Raw genomic sequence first — 22,488 nt, 5'->3', positions numbered from 1 at the left:
CAGCAGCGATCGCGACAGTAGTTGTTTTTTCTTGTTTGCTCTAACTTGTTTTGTGTTTTGCATGTCATGTTTTCTCCTGATTCCATCCTGTTACTCTAACCCGTTTGTTGAGTTTTTGTGAGGGCTCACATACTCTTGCAGGGATAGCTTGCCTGGTGTTCCACTTTATTTGTGGGATACCACCTGGAGGTCTATTCCGATTACCTGTACTGACTCGCTTTCTTTGATGGTGTTTAGCTTGGAAGAGTCTTTGGGTTTCTTCTTTCTTGAGTTGGTGTTACTCCGGATCTTTATCCGTGCGGTAGATCTTAATCCTTTTTACATCTTTTAACATTTTACTGCTTTCTTAGCTGGAAGACCTCGATAGGAGGCAATGTTTTGTGTGTTTACTTTATGCAGGTTCCTTCGTCCAGAACTCCTTTTGCATGCGCGTTCCTAAAACGCAAACAAAACCATTGATTTTTCTTCTCCTAAGAACACGTTATCTCCTTCTACTACAAGCGAGTAAGTCTCAAAAGGTCGAGCATCCGGTAGATTGTGTAGTAACGTCGCTCACCCCGCTACAACATGTAACGGGGAATATGAAGGACATAAAGGAAAATATCAATATATCACATCTATAATCGGGGGGGGGGGGGGGGGAGTCAAGGAAACCTTCCAATACTACGGTGAAAAGGAAGATTGATGAGCTCATGGTTGTCCCATGCCGAAGCATCTACAATTGTATCTTAGGCTGGCCCTTTATGGAAACACTGGACACAATAGCCTTCATGGTTTGTTTAAAGCTAAATTACCAAAACATACATGGCAATGGTTCCCAAAGATCTCATCCATCAAATATGCCTCCCTAGTATCACAATTTATCATTTGGATCAAAGCAAGTCAAAGGGTTTGAGGTTTGTTTCCCAAGGAAACCCTAATTCATCTGATCATCAACAATGCCTTGCTCATGAAGCAACCTCATCCCATGGTCAAATATAATCAAGGGAAGTTCTTTAATTCATAATTTCATGCATATTTGAACTCATTTGAGTGCCCTCAATCATCAATTCATCAAGATATGAGTTGTGGACTTGAGAAGTTGATCAGTCAATTCATCTAACTATTTTGAAATGCACCGAGACATAACTTTTTTTGTGTTGGTCAAATGAAGATGATCCCAAGAACAAATATGTTCTTAAGGACAATATGAACAACTTTCATGTTCATCAAAATTGGATTTGAAGCTTGGAAGATCATCATCCATTCCAAGACATTATAGGTCATTTTGACTGAAACCCTAATTTTAGGTCAACTTCCCAAGAACATAACTCATTCATTTTTCATGATTTGGAGGTGGGATCAAATGCTTTGGAAATATTATTGTGTCTAATTCAAATGTTATGTTGAGCAAAATTTCAAAATCTAAAAAGAAATGCATGTGATAATGCAAAACATTATAGGTCACTTTGGGCCAAATGCATTAAAAAGATATACAACTTTGATGTTGGAGGTTTTTCCATTTGGAGCTTGCATCATCAAAATAGAAGGGCTTGAAGATGGTTCATTTTGGCAAATTCCTCAAAGGCATATTTTGTGCATTGAACTTCATGGTTTGTTTTCATAGATTTACACATTCCAAATGAGTTTTTGTTCAACATAACATTTGCTCCTTATGTCAAGACCTTTCCAACCATTACTCACATGCTTATGTTTGGATTTTTTAAATTTGACTTTCGAAGAGGTGAACATTTAGGCATAATTATGGAATTCATGATGAAACTTCATGCACAAGCCTTTGCCTCACCATTTGCACGTCCAAAACTCATTCATTTGTGTTCAACATGCAAGACCAATTGAGTTTGGGCCTCACATGCGCCTGTACAGGCCCATGCATGGAGGACCCAAGCTCATGCACACACGAGTTCTCCACCTCCTTGCATCACCTTGTGCTATAAATAGATGCACTGCTTCATTCAATTGGCATCCCTGAATCAACCTGAAACTCTGTAAAAATCATTCCAAACCATACTCTAAAGGAATTTTGCTTTTTTACTTGAAATTTTCAGATCCAATTCTCAACTTCCTTGGATGATTATTGAATTCTAATTCCTTAGCCTTGCCTCATTTCCATCTCCAGAACAAGCTGCAAGCAAGTGTGTTGAAGGATCGTGCTCCATAGATCTGCATTTAGAAGGTTGATGTTCAAACTGATTTGCTTCGAAACTCTTCATTTGTAGATTGTTTCTTGTTTCCTTTGGCTTGGCTGAAGTCCTCTCAACAGAGGCAACTTGTCTGTGCTTTTATATTTACAAATCCATTAAGTTTAAGTTGAACACCATATTTTTCAACCTCTGATTTCTCTTACCATAGAGATCTAGAGTGAAAATAGATGGTACAGGGGTCATGTACATCACTCCAGCTTTCCAATGATATGAGGATCGCTCGTTTTCATCAAGATTTTATGACCTGCAACTCTGGCCGGAATCTCCATGCTCGCTGGAGAAGACGGTGGTATACACCACCGTCCGTTTGCCAATTTGAATCCTGGCCGTTGATGATGATTTCCAGATTGAATCATGGCTCTTGGATCTTATGACTTTTTTTAAATGCTTATGTTGCTCAGTTGACTTAGGTCCATGGTGCGCGCGCATGCCATAGCCGTTTGATATGCCAGATCATTTAATGAATTGGATCTAACGCGCCAAGATTTTTAGCATTTTTCATTTTCTGATTTAATTTCCATTTATTTTCTTTTATTTCATTTAACTTCAAAAATTCATAACTCTCTCATTTTAATTCCAAAAAATATGGGACCAATTGCATTATGTCTCTTTTTAATTCTAGTTTCTAAAAATGATTTTTAATATTTTTTATTTTATCATTTGATATTTTTTGTGAATTTTCTCTTCTCTGGTTATTTTTAATTCATTTTAAATAGTTTTTGATATTCAAAAAATACAAAAATATTTTCTCAACCTCTTTGAATGATGATGGATCTATGAAAAATATTCTCATCAATTTTTTAATTGATTTGAGATTTATTTGAGATTTTAGTTCAATTAGGTTATTTTTATTCATTTTTTAATTGATTAAAAATAGTTTCTGACTTTTAAAAATGCTGAAATTTTTTCTCAAACTTTGTTTGACCTTGTTGAACTTGGGATAAATCACTTGGACTTTCCAAAGTTGATTTGAAGTGATTTTGAAGTTTGACCTTTCTTTAATATTTTAATTCAAGTTTATTTTCAAATATTAATGATGCCAAAAATATTTTTGTTCATTTCTTGACTCCCAATCTTCATCCCACTTCTGTTTTTGATAGTTTGACCATGATCCTCAATGTCATTGGTCAACACTTGTGGATTGGTACATTCCATTTTACTTAATGCACCTTATGTTCTTCATTTCCATTATCCATCTTCTTCTTCTTCTTCTTCTTCTTTTCTTTCTTGATCAATGAGTTAAAGGTTGATAAGTTAGCCTTGATTAAGGAGGTTTAATCTTCCTTGATTCAAATCTAATTCATCTTGATCAATTGATCAAGTGAATGGCTTTGCATTAAGGATAAATTGCTTCCTAAATCATGCAAAGGACTTAAACCAATACAAGATCATTTCTCTTCTTCTTTTTAGCATGGCACGTTGTTGGAACTTAGTTCACTAATCAAGACTTCTAACTTGTATTGTTGCCTACATTATTATTGACCGACCTCAGATAGTTGTGACTTCTACATAAGTCCAATTACGATTGCTTAACATAGCGCTAAATTTGCCTTATGGCACACTAACTACTAACACTAACCATTAACAATTAACATTTACTTTTTGCACTTTACTTTTATGCAATTTACTATTCTTACACATATTATTCATTTGCTTTTCCCTTTGCTCACTTGAGCACATGTTTATGTTAATGTAATTTGCCTTTTCCTCACTTGAGCATATAGTTATGTATATATTATTGTCATTGTGTTTGTGTTTTGTTTGTTGTGGACCAAATGTAAAAATGGACAAATGGACTTAGACTTTAGGACTTTTCCTAAGCTGATGGAGTTTGAAGAGCAACTAGGCCTCATGCCTTTAGAGTGCTTAAAATGTCAAAGAGCAACTAGGCCTCATGCCTTTAGTATACTTAAAGCTTGAAGATGAACATTGAAAGGATTAAATTCTAAACTCCCTCTTGTCCATTCTTTGATTGCATCATGGAACTTTTTAATGTGTGTGTTCTTGTGCTAGGGACTCCAACATTGAGCCAAATTGAGGAACCATTGCCATGCGTTTTTAAGAAAGAGGGATCTAAAAGCCATTGGAAGATTCCTAGGAGCTTGTTGTGATTGTGTGCTTGCTTGCTTGAGTATTTGTTTATCTTGCTTATTCCAAAGGATGAGAGCTACTTGGATCATCAATATGATCTCAAGAGAGGAACTCCATTTGTGGTCTTGTTCTCTTTTCCCTTACCTCTTGTATGTTTAGGATTTAGCCTTTCTTCTTCTTCCCTCCACTCTAACCCGAGCCAAAACTTTTGTGCAAACATTTAACACTTCTTTTCAAACATTAGAAACTTAAGCCTTATGCTTTTGATTTTCAAACTTTCTTTTCATAACACTTATTTTGAATTGAATCTTTAAGTCAACTTTGACCATATTTTGTAAATACTTTTCATTGGTAAATATAACCCATTCAAATGTCTTTTTGTGGTTTCAATGGCCACTTTTCTTAATCAAATTTTTCATAATCTTTAGCTATTAGGTTTGAGTTATCCTTGAGGTAGATGTAATACTCACCTATATCCTTAGTGATGGACAATGAGTCTTCCATGCTTATTATAGGGTTAACCCCTCATTAGCATGTTGAAGCTATCCTCACATTGTGAATTTGTGGTTTTAGGTTGAGTTTTCTCCCTTGGATAACAAAAGACCTTAAGGCTTTTGGACCAACCAATTCACCAACTCACTTTGAGATTTTTACCCTGAACTACGAGGTTTTGATCCTAATCTTTTTTAAGATGGTACGTAGGCAATGGGTTTATCCATCCAAACACAAAAATGTAAATAAACTTGTATATTCTCTTCTCATCTCTTCAATCATGTTTGCACAAATAAATTTTCACAAAAAAATAACAACCTTACAACAAGTATGAAAAGGGCTCCCTAGGAGTACCTAGGATGTTTTGGGTGCCTAAAACCTTCCCATTGCATAACCAACCCCCTTACCCAGATCTCTGACATTTTTACTAGTTTTTTATTCGATAAAACTTTTAGGTTTTTGTTCGCTTTCTAACCATTCCTTTGGATAAATAGAAGTGCGGTTGCGACTCGACTTGTATGGTTTACCTTTGATTTAGTCAATATCTCTAATGGTAACGAATACCCCGCTACAACGGTGAAAAGGATTCACTAGGATTCACAAGAGTATTAGAAGGAAGGCGGGACCTGTTACACCCTAAACCCCAAAACTTATTTTGAAATATTTACACTACAATTGGAGGTGTTACCAGCGACAAGCCTTTGAAATGCATCAAACATTTTAACATTATGCAGCAGAAAAATATTTCATAGCAACTTCATAAACAAAGTAATAAACTTCAAAACAAAAAAACCAATATCAACTCTAAATATAACAACTCATATCCCTGATGTTACACGAGTAGAGCACTAAAAACCACTGATGTATGATAAAGCAATAAATAAAAAAACGAAGAGTAGCTCCAACAAGCCACCTTCCACACACAATAACACTGATCACTCATAAGTATCTGCTGGGGATCGAACTGTTTTGCCTACTTTTCATATTGTGTTGTATTGTATTGTATATTGTTTTGTGACGTATTTTTATCCAATTTGGGATTACTGTATTGTATGTAATAATTGAATTGCTTGAATATTAATTCCTTGTATGCTTGGTGATCTTTGAGAGATGAGTTCTATACCCGAACTCGAGTGCACTTAGGATAGGAGAATGACATAGTCTTGTTGACTTGTGTGGAGTTATTCCTTAGCAAGTTGACTTGCAAGCCCATTCATTTGGTGGAGGTCATGTTGGGATCAATAATGTCACACAAGTAGTTGTGGTTAGACATTACTCTTTCCAATATAGACCTTAGAAGCCAAGGACCTTAGTTTACCAAGCCCATCTTGGCATATTCTTAGGATGTAGTGCGAAAGTCGTTCAAGTGTAAGATTTGATACGATTGTTACGCGATACTACACCCATAAGAGTCTCTCTTGAGAATATTTTTGGAATACGAGTAGTCGTTTCTCCGTTAATATCCGAAAGATGGGATGATGACTATGGGAACCTCTTGTAGAACATGTTTGGCAGGTTTAAACCCTAGTACACTCCCTTTGGGTGGTTCTTAGCCGAGACTCCATGCTCGTGACTTGCAACAAACCCTTGATTCGTGGTTGATCCGTTCATGTATCCTTAATATCAATGGAACTTGGGTGTTGATAAGGTGTAAACCATAATCCACCAAAATGGATGATTGATATTAAGGATAGTATGACCCATCCCATGACCTTTGTTTGGTGTGCTTTGCTTAATCCTTGAGTGTGATTGTTGCATTCATGCATTCATGCACCCATTTGCATCCATATCATCAAAATAATAAGAGAATTTTCAAGGAACTTAAGAGGTCTAATTGCAAATTTTCAGACATGGAAAGACAAAGAAGGAATACAAAGAAGTACAGTTTTAGACAACTAGACTTGAAAGAGCTAAGGAATTTGACATCTTATGTATTAGATCCTTTGGGTTTCAAGGCTCGTTTTGGGAAGCTTCTTCCTCTTCTGACTACTCAGGTGGACGAAGGGTTGATGAGTGTATTGGTACAATTTTATGATCCCTTGTACCGTTGCTTCACGTTTCCGGATTTCCAGCTTTTGCCCACGCTTGAGGAGTATGCCTACCTTGTGGGTATACCTATTCTAGACCAGTTACCGATCAGTGGCTTGGAGAGTATTCCTACTTCTCGAGAGATAGTTGATATGTTACATATAGATGAATCTCTGGTTGGTGCTCATATGACTACCAAAGGTGGAATTCAAGGTCTCCCTTCTAAGTTCCTCATTGCTCAAGCTACTATGTACGGGAAGGCCATGAGTGAGGACGCCTTTGAGGCCATATTTGTACTTCTCATCTATGGGTTAGTGTTGTTCCCCAACATCGAAAAGTTTGTGGATGTGAACGCTATTAGGATTTTCTCTACTCTTAATCCCGTTCCGACTCTGTTGGGTGACACTTACTTTTCTTTGCATATGAGGAATGCAAAGGGTGGTGGTGCCATTGTGTGTTGCTTGCCTTTGTTGTATAAGTGGTTTATTTCTCACTTACCGCAGACGGTCGCCTTCAAGGAGAACAAAGGATGTCTACGTTGGTCCACGAGACTTATGTCTCTCACTAATGATGATATCTCCTGGTACAACCGCGTGTATGATTGTGTGCAGATTATCGACTCTTATGGTGAATTCTCCAATGTACCTCTTCTTGGTACATGTGGTGGAATTAGCTACAACCCCGTTTTGGCACGTCGTCAGCTTGGGTTCCCCCTAAAGGATAAACCCAATAACATCCTGTTAGAAGGTGTGTTCTTTCAGGAGGGTAAAGATCCCCAAGGCTTGAAGGACAGGATGGTCCGTGCTTGGCGCAAGATTCATAGGAAAGGAAGGAAAGAGCTAGGTCCGAAGAATTGTGTCGCTTTGGAGCCTTACACTGCTTGGGTTAGGAGGAGAGCTTTTGAGTACCTCATGCCTTACGAGTATCCGAGACCTACACCTTTGGTCATGGCTGGGCCTTCAACTCTCCCTGACCAAGGAGTAGAGGAGTTGAGAGATGAAGATCATTCACGTGCTTGGATCCGTGAACGAGAAGAGTTGCTTCAGCAGATCAAGGAGAAGGACGCTTTGATTGAGTTTCTCGAATATCAGGTTATTGATGATCCTAATGATGCATGGACTTCTCTACTTCCTCAGTCTTCCAGGTTTTGGAAGAGGAAGTACGATCGACTCGCCAAGGAGAAGGCAGATATGGAGGCAGCCTATGAGGAGGAGGTGAAGAGGCTTCGTGCATCTTACCTTCCTGTGTCCCGAGCTTTAGATGATTGTTTCTAGGGATCCATAGGATGATTATTTTCCTTTTCTCTTGTATTTGGTTACCAATGATGTACTTCTTTGGTGTAAAAAATATATATTTTCCAGATATCATGAGATGTTTCCATATATAAAAGTGTAATGTTGCCCAAAATTTGCAAATAGAACTCTAAAGTTCCTCTGAAATAAAAACAAATCATATGCACAAGCATTGCATGCATCATGTGCATAAGCAGGTTTTGTTCCCGGCTTCTTGTCCTGTGGTCTAACTCTGTGTTCTTCATTTATTTTGAAGACAAGCTGACTCACCGGTACTACACCAGAGCCAATTCTTCGAGACTGATGGATCATTTGGAACAAGAGAACCGCAAGCTGAAGGAAGAAGTAACCAGACTAACTGCCCTGATGGAGTCATTCTTGGCTGCCCAGAGCCAGTCTTCCCCGACACCTTTAACTCCTCCCCAGAGGACGGTCATTTCTGAGATCATAACTTCTACTGTGCCTGCTCCAACAACCCACTTTGCGCCATCCATGCCAGCCGGGTTCCCGTGGGGAATGCCTGCCAATTTTGTGCCAGAGGGTTTTGCTCCTACTCTTGCTTCTTTGCCGGCATCTAGCCCAGTCCTTTCAGTGCCACCTCCCGTTGTGCACACACTACCAAGAGTTGAAGATACCATCTACCATTCTGAGCCATCTGAGGGCCCAGAGGTTTATGAGAAGATGGATGATATGAAAGACCAATTCCTTGAGCTTCGCAAGGAACTGAAAACTTTGAGGGGGAAGGACCTCTTTGGTAAAAGTGTTGCTGAGTTGTGCCTTGTGCCCAACGTGAAGATCCCTATTAAATTCAAAGTACTTGACTTTGAGAAGTATAAGGGAAACACATGCCCTTTCATCCATCTTGTGATGTATGCTCGCAAGATGTCGACGCAAACTAATAATGACCAATTGCTTATCCACTATTTCTAGGACAGTCTGTCCGATGCCGCTCTCCGGTGGTACATGGGTCTAGAAATTTCGAACATCCGCTCTTTCAACGATCTTGGTGAGGCCTTCGTCAAGCAATATAAATACAATGTGGATATGGCTCCTGATAGGGACCAACTGAGGGCAATGTCCTAGAAAGAGAAAGAGACATTCAAAGAATACGCCCAGAGGTGGCGCGAGTTGGCACCTCAAATAGTGCCACCCCTTGAGGAGAAAGAGATGACCAAGATCTTTTTGAAGACCTTGAGTTCATTTTACTATGAGAAGATGATAGCCAGTGCTCCCTCAGACTTCACCGAGATGGTGAATATGGGAATGAGACTGGAAGAGGGGGTTCGTGAAGGACGTTTGACTCGAGATGAAGGTTCTTCAGCAAAGAGATATGGAAGCTTTGCAAAGAAGAAGGAGGGAGAGGCACATGTCGTGTCTTCCCATGTCAAGAGAAGACCCTCTGTAAAGAGGAAGATTGCTCGCCCAATCAACAACCAGCATCAGGTGGCTCATATAGCACCTGTTTTCAGGGAAGCCCAACATTATCAACCACAACCATCTCAGCAATATCAGCAACAACAACAGCATCCACAACAACAGGCCTACCAGCCTCGAAACAATAACAATAATGCCAGACCAGCTACGAGAGGAAGAGGGTCACTTTTGATCCCATTCCAATGACTTATGCTGAACTCTATCCATCGTTGATTGATAGAAAGTTAATCACTTCGCGAGACCCTCCCGCTGTACCTGCTAACCCCCAGTGGTGGTACAAGCCTGAGCTTCACTGTGTATATCATTTCGGTGCTCCCGGACATGATGTGGAGAATTGTTATCCCTTGAAGACCAAGGTGCAAGACCTTGTGAGAAGTGGGATTTTATTTTTTGAGGACGTAGGTCCGAATGTGAAGAAGAACCCATTGCCCGAGCATGGGAAATTTGTCAATATGGTCCAGGGCTGCCCTGGCAAATACAAAGTCAAATATGTCAGTCATATTTGACAATCGCTGGTTGAGATGCATCGCTTGCTGTGTGACTATAGCCATTATGAGCATGACCACGATAGATGTCGAGTTTGTTCTGTCAATCAGAGAGGTTGTCGCCAGGTGCACAAGGATGTTCAGGAAATGCTTGATGAAGGAGTCATTGAGATCCTTCAGAACAGAAATGTTGACAAAGACGCTGTTGAAGTCAACGTAATTTCTCTGGTATTCCGGATACCCGAGCCTGTTGTCATCAAGTATGATGGTAGCAAGCAGAAGGTTGCTCCTGCTCTGACTATCAAGCCATCCGGACCTGTACCGTACCCCTCCGAGAAGGCGGTCCCTTATCGCTACAATGCTGTAGTAGTGGAAAATGGGAAAGAGGTGTCCCTGCTCTCTTCATCCGTCGTTAATATTGCCGACGTTAGTGGCTTGACCCGCAGCGGTCGTGTTTGTTCGGCTCCGTTGAAGCCTCAAGCTGACGTTCAAGGAAGTGTTGATACTGGTTTTGTTGAACGCCCGATTGGGAATGCTGTGAGCACTCCGAATCCGGCACTTGCTGTTAAACCCTCCTCTACGCTGAGAACTCCTGCTTCTACTGGCCCAAGTGGCAATGCGAAAGAAGATTGTGATGAGATGTTGAGGCTCATCAAAAGAAGCGAGTATAACGTTGTAGATCAGCTTCTACAAACGCCATCCAAGATATCCGTGTTATCATTGCTATTGAATTCAGAACCACACCGAGAAGCTCTGCAGAAGGTGTTGGATGTGGCGTATGTAGATCACGACGCCACGATAGAACAATTTGACAGTATTGTTACGAACATCACCGCTTGTAACAATTTAAGTTTTTGTGACGCTGATCTCCCCGAGGAGGGAAGAGACCGCAACCTGGCATTACACATATCTATGAGCTGCAAGGATGATGCTATGTCCAATGTGCTGGTGGACACTGGATCATCATTGAATGTATTGCTGAAGTCCACTCTTACGAAGTTGTCATATCAGGGGCCTCCCATGAGGCAAAGTGGAATAGTTGTGAAGGCTTTCGATGGGTCTCGCAAAACTGTGATTGGTGAGGTTGATCTCCCAGTCAAAATCGGACCAAGTGATTTCCAAATTACCTTCCAGGTTATGGACATTCACCCATCGTATAGCTGTCTCCTAGGCAGACCATGGATTCACGAGGCTGGCGCCGTGACATCCACCCTACACCAGAAACTGAAATTTATAAAGAATAAGAAGTTGGTGGTGGTATTAGGAGAAAAGGCTCTCCTGGTTAGCCATTTGTCTTCCTTCTCTTATATAGATGCTGAGGATGAAGTTGGAACTCCGTTCCAAGCTTTATCTATTGCTGAACCCGTTAAGAAGAGAACTCCTTCATTTGCTTCCTACAAAGATGCAAAGTTGGCCATTGAGCATGGCGCAACTGCCGGTCTGGGGCAAATGATTGAGTTGGAAGACAACAAGTCCCGAGCTGGCATAGGCTATTCTTCTGGGGTCTTCAACAAACAAGGTTTGTTCAAGAGTGGTGGATTTATCCACACCGGTTAGGACGAAGAGGCTGCTGCCATTTTGGAAGAAGACGAAGAGGATTCTGGCAATTTCATCATCCTTGGAGGGGTCTGCAATAATTGGGTCGCTGTGGATATTCCAACGGTTATCCATAAGTCGAAGTAATGTTCATTCTGTTTAAAAACCCTTCTTCCATGCCAAAAGGAGAAGTGATGACATTGTTGGCACATAAATACAATGATATTTTCATTCAATAAATTCATGTTAAATGTTTGTTTTTCCAATTATTTTCCCTTTTTGCTTTTGCATGAAATTGGTGATCACATAAAACCCTAAAAATAAGAATAAAATCAATCTTTCAATCTGCATAATGATTTGCTTTGTTTGATTTCTAAAGTAATCTTTTATGTCCAAAATCATTATGCAGGTTAATCAAACCCATTGAACATAATGATCCGACGCCATCTCCCAACTTTGAATTCCCTGTATTTGAGGCGGAAGAAGATGATGTTGAAGAGATTCCTGACGAGATTACCCGTCTACTTGAGCATGAAGAGAAGATCATTCAGCCGCATCTCAAGAATCTGGAAACAATCAACTTGGGGTCTGAAGATTATGTGCGAGAAGTAAAGATTGGGGCACTCCTGGAAGAATCTGTCAAAAAGGGGTTGATTGAATTGCTACGAGAATATGTCGACGTCTTTTCCTGGTCATATGAAGACATGCCTGGTCTGGATACAGATATCGTGCAACATTTCCTGCCTTTGAAGCCTGAGTGCGTGCCTGTGAAGCAGAAACTCAGAAGAACCCATCCCGACATGGCAGTAAAAATCAAGGAAGAAGTTCAGAAGCAAATTGATGCGGGGTTTCTGGTGACTTCTACGTATCCTCAATGGGTGGCCAATATTGTGTCTGTGCCTAAGAAAGATGGAAAAGTCCGAATGTGTGTGGACTATGGAGACTTGAATAAAGCTAGTCTGAAAGATGATTTCCCTCTACCGCACATTGATATGTTGGTAGACAATACAGCTAAATTCAATGTCTTCTCATTTATGGACGGATTTTCCGGATATAATCAGATTAAGATGGCACCCGAGGATATGGAGAAGACAACATTCATCACACCTTGGGTTACATTCTGTTATCAAGTGATGCTCTTCGGTTTGAAGAACGCCGGAGCCACGTATCAACGAGCCATGACTACTTTATTTCATGATATGATGCAGAAGGAGATCGAGGTATATGTTGATGATATGATTGCAAAGTCCAGAACGGAAGTTGAACATGTAGAGCACTTGTTAAAGCTTTTTCAACGTTTGAGGAAGTTTAAGCTTCGTCTGAATCCCAACAAGTGTACATTTTGAGTCCGTTCCGGCAAGCTTTTGGGCTTTATCGTTAGTGAAAGAGGTATTGAGGTTGATTCTGCAAAGGTCAAAGCAATACAGGAGATGCCTGCACCCAAAACTGAGAAGCAAGTCCGAGGTTTTCTAGGCCGCTTGAATTATACTTCCAGATTCATATCCCACATGACTGCCACATGTGCACCAATATTCAAGCTCCTCTGGAAAGATCAGTCTCACGATTGGACTGAGGATTGCCAAAAGGCCTTTGACAATATTAAAGAATATTTGTTTGAGCCTCCGATTCTATCTCCACCTGTAGAAGGGAGACCGCTGATTATGTATCTGACTGTTCTTGAAGACTCAATGGGTTGTGTCCTTGGTCAGCAGGACGAATCAGGAAAGAAAGAATATGCTATCTACTACCTAAGTAAGAAGTTTACTGATTGTGAGTCTCGATACTCAATTCTTGAGAAAACATGTTGCGCTTTGGCTTGGGCTGCTAAGCGCTTACGCCAGTATATGTTGAATCATACGACTTGGTTGATATCCAAAATGGATCCAATCAGGTATACCTTTGAGAAGCCTGCTTTAATAGGGAGGATTGCCCGTTGGCAGATGTTGTTATCTGAGTATGATATTAAGTATCGGGCTCAGAAGGCTATTAAAGGTAGTATTTTGGCAGACCACTTGGCACATCAACCCATCGAAGATTATTAGTCAGTTCGGTATGACTTCCCAGATGAGGAGATTCTGTATTTGAAAATGAAAGATTGCGATGAGCCTACACTCGATGAAGGGCCAGAGCCTGGTTCCAGATGGAGCATGGTGTTTGATGGCGCTGTAAATCAATACGGAAATGGTATTGGGGCAGTGATTATTACCCCTCAGGGCACACATTTTCCTTTTACAGCAAGGTTAACTTTCAAATGCACGAATAATATGGCTGAGTATGAGGCCTGTATTATAGGATTGGAAGAATGCATTGATCTAAGGATCAAGCATCTTGATGTTTATGGTGATTCGGCCCTCGTTATTAACCAGATCAAGGGTGAATGGGAAACGAATCAGCCTGGTCTCATCCCATATAGAGATTATGCGAGGAGGATTTCAACGTTCTTTACTGAAGTTGACTTCCATCATATTCCTCGAGATGAGAATCGGATGGCAGACGCTCTCGCTACACTTGCTTCGATGATTGTGTTCAGACTTTGGAATGAAGTTCCCAATATCACTGTGATGCGTTTGGACAGACCAGCCCATGTATTTGCAGTAGAGGAGGTGCAAGATGATAAGCCATGGTATTATGATATCAAGTGTTTCCTTCAGAGCCAGATTTACTCGCCTGGGGCGTCTGTGAAAGATAGGAAGACTTTGAGGAGATTGTCAGGCAGTTTCTACCTCAATGGCGATGTGCTTTACAAGAGAAATTTGACATGGTTCTGCTCAGATGCGTGGATAAACACGAAGCAGACCTGTTAATGACTGAGGTCCATAAGGGTTCATTTGGCACTCATTCCAATGGACATGCCATGGCTAGAAAGATGTTGAGAGTAGGCTACTATTGGCTGACAATGGAGTCTGACTGTTGCAAGTATGTAAAGAAATGCCATAAGTGTCAGATTTATGCGGATAAGGTTCATATTCCCCCGACACTTCTGAATGTGATTTCATCACCATGGCCTTTCTCTATGTGGGGAATTGACATGATTGGCATGATAGAGCCAAAAGCGTCCAACGGTCACAGATTTATTCTCTTAGCAATTGATTACTTCATCAAATGGGTTGAAGCGACATCATATGCAAACGTGACCAGGCAGGTGGTTGTGAAGTTTATCAAAAATCAACTCATATTCCGGTATGGTGTGCCAGATAAGATCATTACTGATAATGGATCTAATTTGAACAACAAGATGATGAAAGAGCTGTGTAGCGAGTTCAAGATTGCACATCATAATTCTTCCCCTTACAGACCCAAGATGAATGGGGCTGTTGAAGCTGCTAATAAGAATATCAAGAAAATTATCCAGAAGATGTTTGTTACGTACAAAGATTGGCATAAGATGCTGCCTTTTGCTTTACATGGATATCGTACATCCGTCCGCACTTCAACAGGGGCAACCCCTTTTTCTCTTGTTTACGGCATGGAGGTTGTACTCCCAGTAGAGGTGGAGATCCCATCAATGAGAGTCTTGATGGAGGCCAAGTTGACTGAGTCTGAATGGATTCAAAGTCGCAATGACCAACTAAATTTGATAGAAGAGAAGAGATGGACGGCCATGTGCCATGGTCAGTTATATCAACAAAGGATGAAGAAAGCCTTTGATAAGAAGGTCAAGCCTCGTGTGTTCCGAGAGGGTGACCTTGTGCTCAAGAAAGTCTTGTCTTTCACGCCCGATTCCAAGGGCAAGTGGACTCCAAACTATGAAGGTCCATATGTTGTAAAGAGATCCTTTTCAGGCGGTGCTTTGATACTTACAACTATGGATGGGGAGGATTTCACTCGTCCTGTGAATTCGGATGTAGTCAAGAAATACTTCGCCTAAATAAAAAGAGAATATCTCGCTAAGTTGAAAACCCGAAAGGGCGACTTAGGCAAAAATGAGCGTCTCGGTGGATTGAAAACCCGAAAGGGCAATCCAGGCAAAAATTAGAGACATAAAAAAATTGAATATATGTATCCCGCTAGATTGAGTACCTCACCCTGGGGCAATCTAGGCAAAAAATAGGGATTTGGCAAGTAACTGCATCCTGACAAGACTTTGTTCTACAAACTGTCATCCGTCAGAGATTCTCGCTCAGTCATCATCAACTGAAGCTTCAAATACATCGGATTCAGAATTGGTGGAGAAACAGTCATTATGTTCAATGTAGCCCTTTCCAATATATATCACCAATTTCAAATTTGTAAAGATCTATGGAGTCTTGCCATTTACAGACTACCATTCTATCAAATAAATTTTGAGCCTTTATCCAATTATTTACACTCTTATTTGTTTCTATTCAACAAATGTTTTGCATGTTTTAAATTGAGAAATATCATTGTTTAAAGTTTTCATAATTTGTTTTTAAACAAAGTGAACATTCACAAAGATGAAAGGATACTGGGGATGTCTTCAGTGCTCTCCCAAGAATGGTAAGATTCTCGACAGGGTAAGACATCTGTTCATATTCCTGGCATGTTTGTATCCTCTTCCTCCGAAACCTTTTTGTGGTATCCTCTCCCGAGCAGAAGATATGCAGTTCCCTTTTCCCCTCAGCAGATGAGATCCTGGGTAGGGATAATATTTGGTTGACCCTTGGAAGCTTCCGGTTGGTGTTTTTTTTACCCCCCACAAGGATCCATCATCCCCTTTGATAGTTTCCCCAGTGAAGTCGCCATGATCATGTTTCCGACTGGGATGACTGATCCTCATTCCCCTACAGAGATCTTTGTTGTTCTGGCTTTCTCTCCTGAGATGTAGTACCGGATGTTTACTCAATGGTTCGTTGGACCTGTTTGTGTTAGAAATGTCTGTTTGTCGGCATTCATCATACATAAACCATGCATATATGCATAGTGATAACATTCAAATATTCATGTCGCATTATTTGCCATATGTCTTTGTTTGTTATCTCTTGTTTGAGGGTATTATGTTTCACCAAGCAGATGTTGGTGATTGATCTCTCCATACATAGGGTCAGCCCCATAAGCAGAAAATGTTTATCCTTTCCTCCATAATCCCCACAGAATTATGCCCTCGTGGATGATGGTTGTTTCCGTTTCCTCCCAACACATATATTGGGATGGGATTCCCCATTGAGTTATATCCTCATAGGGACAAGCCTTGTTTCAACGCGCCTATCTAGTTTGATCCTAGATTGGCTTCTTATGTTTGCTTCCTACACTTCCCCGTGGTCTAGATGAATAATTGCTCATTAACCAGTAATTATCCATCTTTTCCCATGCGGAGGTTGTGGTTTTCTACCCTCATACTGGTAGTTGTAAACCCTATTTTATCCCCTGGCAGAGTTAACCTTTCTGTTCATCCTAACCGATGACGGTTACTTTTCCATGGTTTTCTACCCAATATCCGGTAGATGTAATCCCCTCCTTGACGGTTATCTTTATCCAACATTCGATACTGATATTCCTTCACTCCTTTTTGAGCATATCTCCCAGTAACCGGTGATATGTCTCCTGGATCGTTGCCTTTGTCGATGTATCCCCAGTGGGTCATCTCTCATTTACCTGTTGTTGGTAATGTTTGTTTTTTTCTCCTGGATTGGTCATCATTATATACCTAGTATTCGGTATCCCGATGCCCTTGCTTTTCGGTCGATTTATCCTTTATTAACCCAATAACCGGTTGTGGATAATCTTCCATGCGAGTATGTTATCTACGTTCTAACGGTAGTAGATAATGTATCTCACGCACTCTTTGGTCGGAGTCTTTTGCTCTTCCCCAATCGAGTAAGATTCGTATCCCTTTTATGGAAACGAATGTTCATCCTATAATCGAGTTTGCTTCTAGCCCTCTTTTGGATGATGAGTGTCTTGGTAATATATCCCAATTCACGCTTTGGTTGGTCACCTATTATATGCCTAGTAGCCGGTATCCCTGGTGTTCCTTCCCCTCTGCTCCCTATTATGACTTTTTGGTCCCCCTGTGGAGTCAGATTTTCCTGAGTTGAAATATACCTTTAGGTTTTCCTCAGATGATTTTGGGATGTTTGATATCTCTCACCCTTATACCGGTCTTAGATAGTCATTCTCCCCGAGCATGTTATTTCCTCACCCTTATACCGGTGTTTTGATCGCATGTCTCCTTGAGCTTATTATCCAGTAACCGGTAATACCTCATTCTGTTGCATCCCCAGAGGAATCTTGTTTGAATGTTCCCCAGCGAGGTCCTTTAGTGGATTCTCTCCATCTGAGCCTGGGCTTTCGTCTGATGTGTCCCTGGGTAGATAATTCCGCTGTATTGGCATATTCCCCAATACATGCATCTTTGAGTCAGCTCGAGTCTTTCCATCTGATTTATTTCATGGGTTTCCTTCGTGTATCTCAGCAAGTTTCAAGTCGTGACCTGCTCACGCATTTTTGACCCTTTACTCCCCAGTAAAGTCCTTATAGTCTCTGTCCCACTTTTGAGTGTGTTACTCCAGTGGATTTTCAGTCATTCCTCGTTTCTTTCTTCCTTTGTGGACACATATCCCCACAGAGTGTTACCGTTTGCATACATACATTTGCATCATGAGGTCTCTTAGGGACCAAAATTCGTCTATTTGTTATTATTTAAGCCCATTCTACCTCGTCGAGACGAAGGTTTTAACCTTCACTTCTCCAGCTAGAATGACCTTAAATTGGGGCATCTGTAAGACCCCAATTTTAGCCCTAAGATCCCTCATGGCATCATAACATTGCATTTGCATAGCCTCAAGGATCTTAAGCATCTTGGTTCCCTTTGCCTTTGAGTTGGGACCTCTTGTGAATAGTTTGAGATCACCAAGCATGCTTGAATTGTATATCATTTCTTTCTCTCATTTATTACTAACCAAAAGCACAAAGATATGTCACTAACATCTTTTGTTTATAGCTTGAGCAGTCACAAGATCTAAAAGATTCTAGGTGATCCTTTGTGAAATGATATGTCCAAGAGAAGATGAAAGCAAACATGGCAATGGTTCCCAAAGCTCTCATCCATCAAATATGCCTCCCTAGTATCACAATTTATCATTTTGGATCAAAGCAAGTCAAAGGGTTTGAGGTTTGTTTCCCAAGGAAACCCTAATTCATCTGATCATCAATAATGCCTTGCTCATGAAGCAACCTCAGCCCATGGTCAAATATAATCAAGGGAAGTTCTTTAATTCATCATTTCATGCATATTTGAACTTATTTGAATTCCCTCAATCATCAATTCATCAAGATATGAGTTATGGACTTGAGAAGTTGATCAGTCAATTCATCTGACTATTTTAAAATGCACTAAGACCTAACTTTTTGTGTTTTGGTCAAATGGAGATGATCCCAAGAACAAAAATGTTCTTAAGGACAATATGAACAACTTTCATGTTCCTCAAAATTGGATTTGAAGCTTGGAAGATCATCATCCATTCCAAGACATTATAGGTCATTTTGACTGAAACCCTAATTTTGGGTCAACTTCCCAAGAACATAACTCATTCATTTTTCATGATTTGGATGTGGGATCAAATGCTTTGGAAAGCTTATTGTGTCTACTTCAAATGTTATGTTGAGAAAAGTTTCAAAATCTCAAAAAAAATGCATGTGATAATGCAAAACATTATAGGTCACTTTGGGCCAAATGCATTGAAATGGAAAAAAAATCCAACTTCAAGTGCCCATAAATTCTTCATAAAAAATTCAAATGATGCTAAATTTAAGTCCAAATTGATTGTCTTGAAAATATATACAACTTTGATGTTGTAGGTTTTTCCATTTGGAGCTTGCATCATCAAAACAGAAGGGCTTGAAGATGGTTCATTTTGGCAAATTCCTCAAAGGCATATTTTGTGCATTGAACTTCATGGCCTGTTTTCATAGATTTCCACATTCCAAATTAGTTTTTGTTCAACATAACATTTGTTCCTTATGTCAAGACCTTTCCAACCGTTACTCACATGCTTATGTTTGGATTTTTTAAATTGGACTTTCGAAGAGGTGAACATTTAGGCATAATTATGGAATTCATGATGAAACTTCATGCACAAGCCTTTGCCTTACCATTTGCACGTCCAAAACTCATTCATTTGTGTTCAGCATGCAAAACCAATTGAGTTTGGGCCTCACATGCGCCTGTACAGGCCCATGCATGGAGGACCCAAGCTCATGCACACACGAGTTCTCCACCTCCTTGCATCACCTTGTGCTATAAATAGATGCACTGCTTCATTCAATTGGCATCCCTGAATCAACCTGAAACTCTGCAGAAATCATTCCAAACCATACTCTAAAGGAATTTTGCTTTTTCACTTGAAATTTTCAGATCCAATTCTCAACTTCCTTGGTTGATTATTGGATTCTAATTCCTTAGCCTTGCCTCATTTCCATCTCCAGAACAAGCTGCAAGCAAGTGTGTTGAAGGATCGTGCTCCATAGATATGCATTTAGAAGGTTGATGTTGAAACTGATTTGCTTCGAAACTCTTCATTTATAGCTTGTTTCTTATGTCCTTTGACTTGGCTGAAGTCCTCTCAACAGAGGTAACTTGTCTGTGCTTTTAATTTTACAAATCCATTAAGTTTAAGTTGAACACCATATTTTTCAACATCTGATTTCCATTACCATAGAGATCTAGAGTGAAAATAGATGGTACAGGGGTGATGTACATCACTCCAGCTTTCCAATGATATGAGGATCGCATGTTTTCATCAAGATTTTATGACCTGCAACTCTGGCCGGAATCTCCATGCTCGCCGGAGAAGACAGTGGTGTACACCATCGTCCGTTTGCCAGTTTGAATCCTAGCCGTTGATGATGATTTCCAGATTGAATCATGGCTCTTGGATCTTATGACTTTTTTTAAATGCTTATGTCGCTCAGTTGACTTAGGTCCATGGTGCGCGCGCATGCCATAGCCGTTTGATATGCCAGATCATTTAATGAATTGGATCTAACGCGCCAGGATTTTTAGCATTTTTCATTTTCTGATTTAATTTCCATTTATTTTCTTTTATTTCATTTAACTTCAAAAATTCATAACTCTCTCATTTTAATTCCAAAAAATATGGGACCAATTGCATTATGTCTCTTTTTAATTCTAGTTTCTAAAAATGATTTTTAATATTTTTTATTTTATCATTTGATATTTTTTGTGAATTTTCTCTTTTCTGGTTATTTTTAATTCATTTTAAATAGTTTTTGATATTCAAAAAATACAAAAATATTTTCTCAACCTCTTTGAATGATGATGGATCTATGAAAAATATTCTCATCAATTTTTTAATTGATTTGAGATTTATTTGAGATTTTAGTTCAATTAGGTTATTTTTATTCATTTTTTAATTGGTTAAAAATAGTTTCTGACTTTTAAAAATGCTGAAATTTTTTGTCAAACTATGTTTGACCTTGTTGAACTTGGGATAAATCACTTGGACTTTCCAAAGTTGATTTGAAGTGATGTTGAAGTTTGACCTTTCTTTAATATTTTAATTCAAGTTTATTTTCAAATATTAATGATGCCAAAAATATTTTTGTTCATTTCTTGACTCCCAATCTTCATCCCACTTCTATTTTTTATAGTTTGACCATGATCCTCAATGTCATTGGTCAACACTTGTGGATTGGTACATTCCATTTTACTTAATGCACCTTATGTTCTTGATTTCCATTATCCATCTTCTTCTTCTTCTTCTTCTTCTTCTTCTTCTTTTCTTTCTTGATCAATGAGTTAAAGGTTGATAATTTAGCCTTGATTAAGGAGGTTTAATCTTCCTTGATTCAAATCTAATTCATCTTGATCAATTGATCAAGTGAATGGCTTTGCATTAAGGATAGATTGCTTCCTAAATCATGCAAAGGACTTAAACCAATACAAGATCATTCCTCTTCTTCTTTTTGGCATGGCAAGTTGTTGGAACTTGGTTCACTAATCAAGACTTCTAACTTGTATTGTTGCCTACATTATTATTGACCGACCTCAGATAGTTGTGACTTCTACATAAGTCCAATTACGATTGCTTAACATAACGCTAAATTTGCCTTATGGCACACTAACTACTAACACTAACCATTAACAATTAACATTTACTTTTTGCTCTTTACTTTTATGCAATTTACTATTCTTGCACATATTATTCATTTGCTTTTCCCTTTGCTCACTTGAGCACATGTTTATGTTAATGCAATTTGCCTTTTGCTCACTTGAGCATATAATTATGTATATATTATTGTCATTGTGTTTGGGTTTTGTTTGTTGTGGGCCAAATGTAAAAATGGACAAATGGACTTAGACTTTAGGACTTTCCCCAAGCTGATGGAGTTTGAAGAGCAACTAGGCCTCATGCCTTTAGAGTGCTTAAAATGTCAAAGAGCAACTAGGCCTCATGCCTTTAGAATACTTAAAGCTTGAAGATGAACATTGAAAGGATTAAATTCTAAACTCCCTCTTGTCCATTCTTTGATTGCATCATGGAACTTTTTAATGTGTGTGTTCTTGTGCTAGGGATTCCAACATTGAGCCAAATTGAGGAACCATTGCCATGAGTTTCTAAGAAAGAGGGATCTAAAAGCCATTGGAAGATTACTAGGAGCTTGTTGTGATTGTGTGCTTGCTTGCTTGAGTATTTGTTTATCTTGCTTATTCCAAAGGATGGGAGCTACTTGGATCATCAATATGATCTCAAGAGAGGAACTCCATTTGTGGTCTTGTTCTCTTTTCCCTTACCTCTTGTATGTTTAGCATTTAGCCTTTCTTCTTCTTCCCTCCACTCTAACCCGAGCCAAAACTTTTGTGCAAACATTTAACACTTCTTTTCAAACAATAGAAACTTAAGCCTTATGCTTTTGATTTTCAAACTTTCTTTTCATAACACTTATTTTAAATTGAATCTTTAAGTCAACATTGACCATATTTTGTAAATACTTTTCATTGGTAAA

The sequence above is a fragment of the Lathyrus oleraceus genome, chromosome 3 (genome assembly GCF_024323335.1).
Source record: "Lathyrus oleraceus cultivar Zhongwan6 chromosome 3, CAAS_Psat_ZW6_1.0, whole genome shotgun sequence".
In the NCBI taxonomy this organism is placed as follows: Eukaryota; Viridiplantae; Streptophyta; class Magnoliopsida; order Fabales; family Fabaceae; genus Lathyrus; species Lathyrus oleraceus.
The sequence above is the reverse complement of the archived record's forward strand: the minus strand, read 5'-3'. Positions refer to the sequence as shown.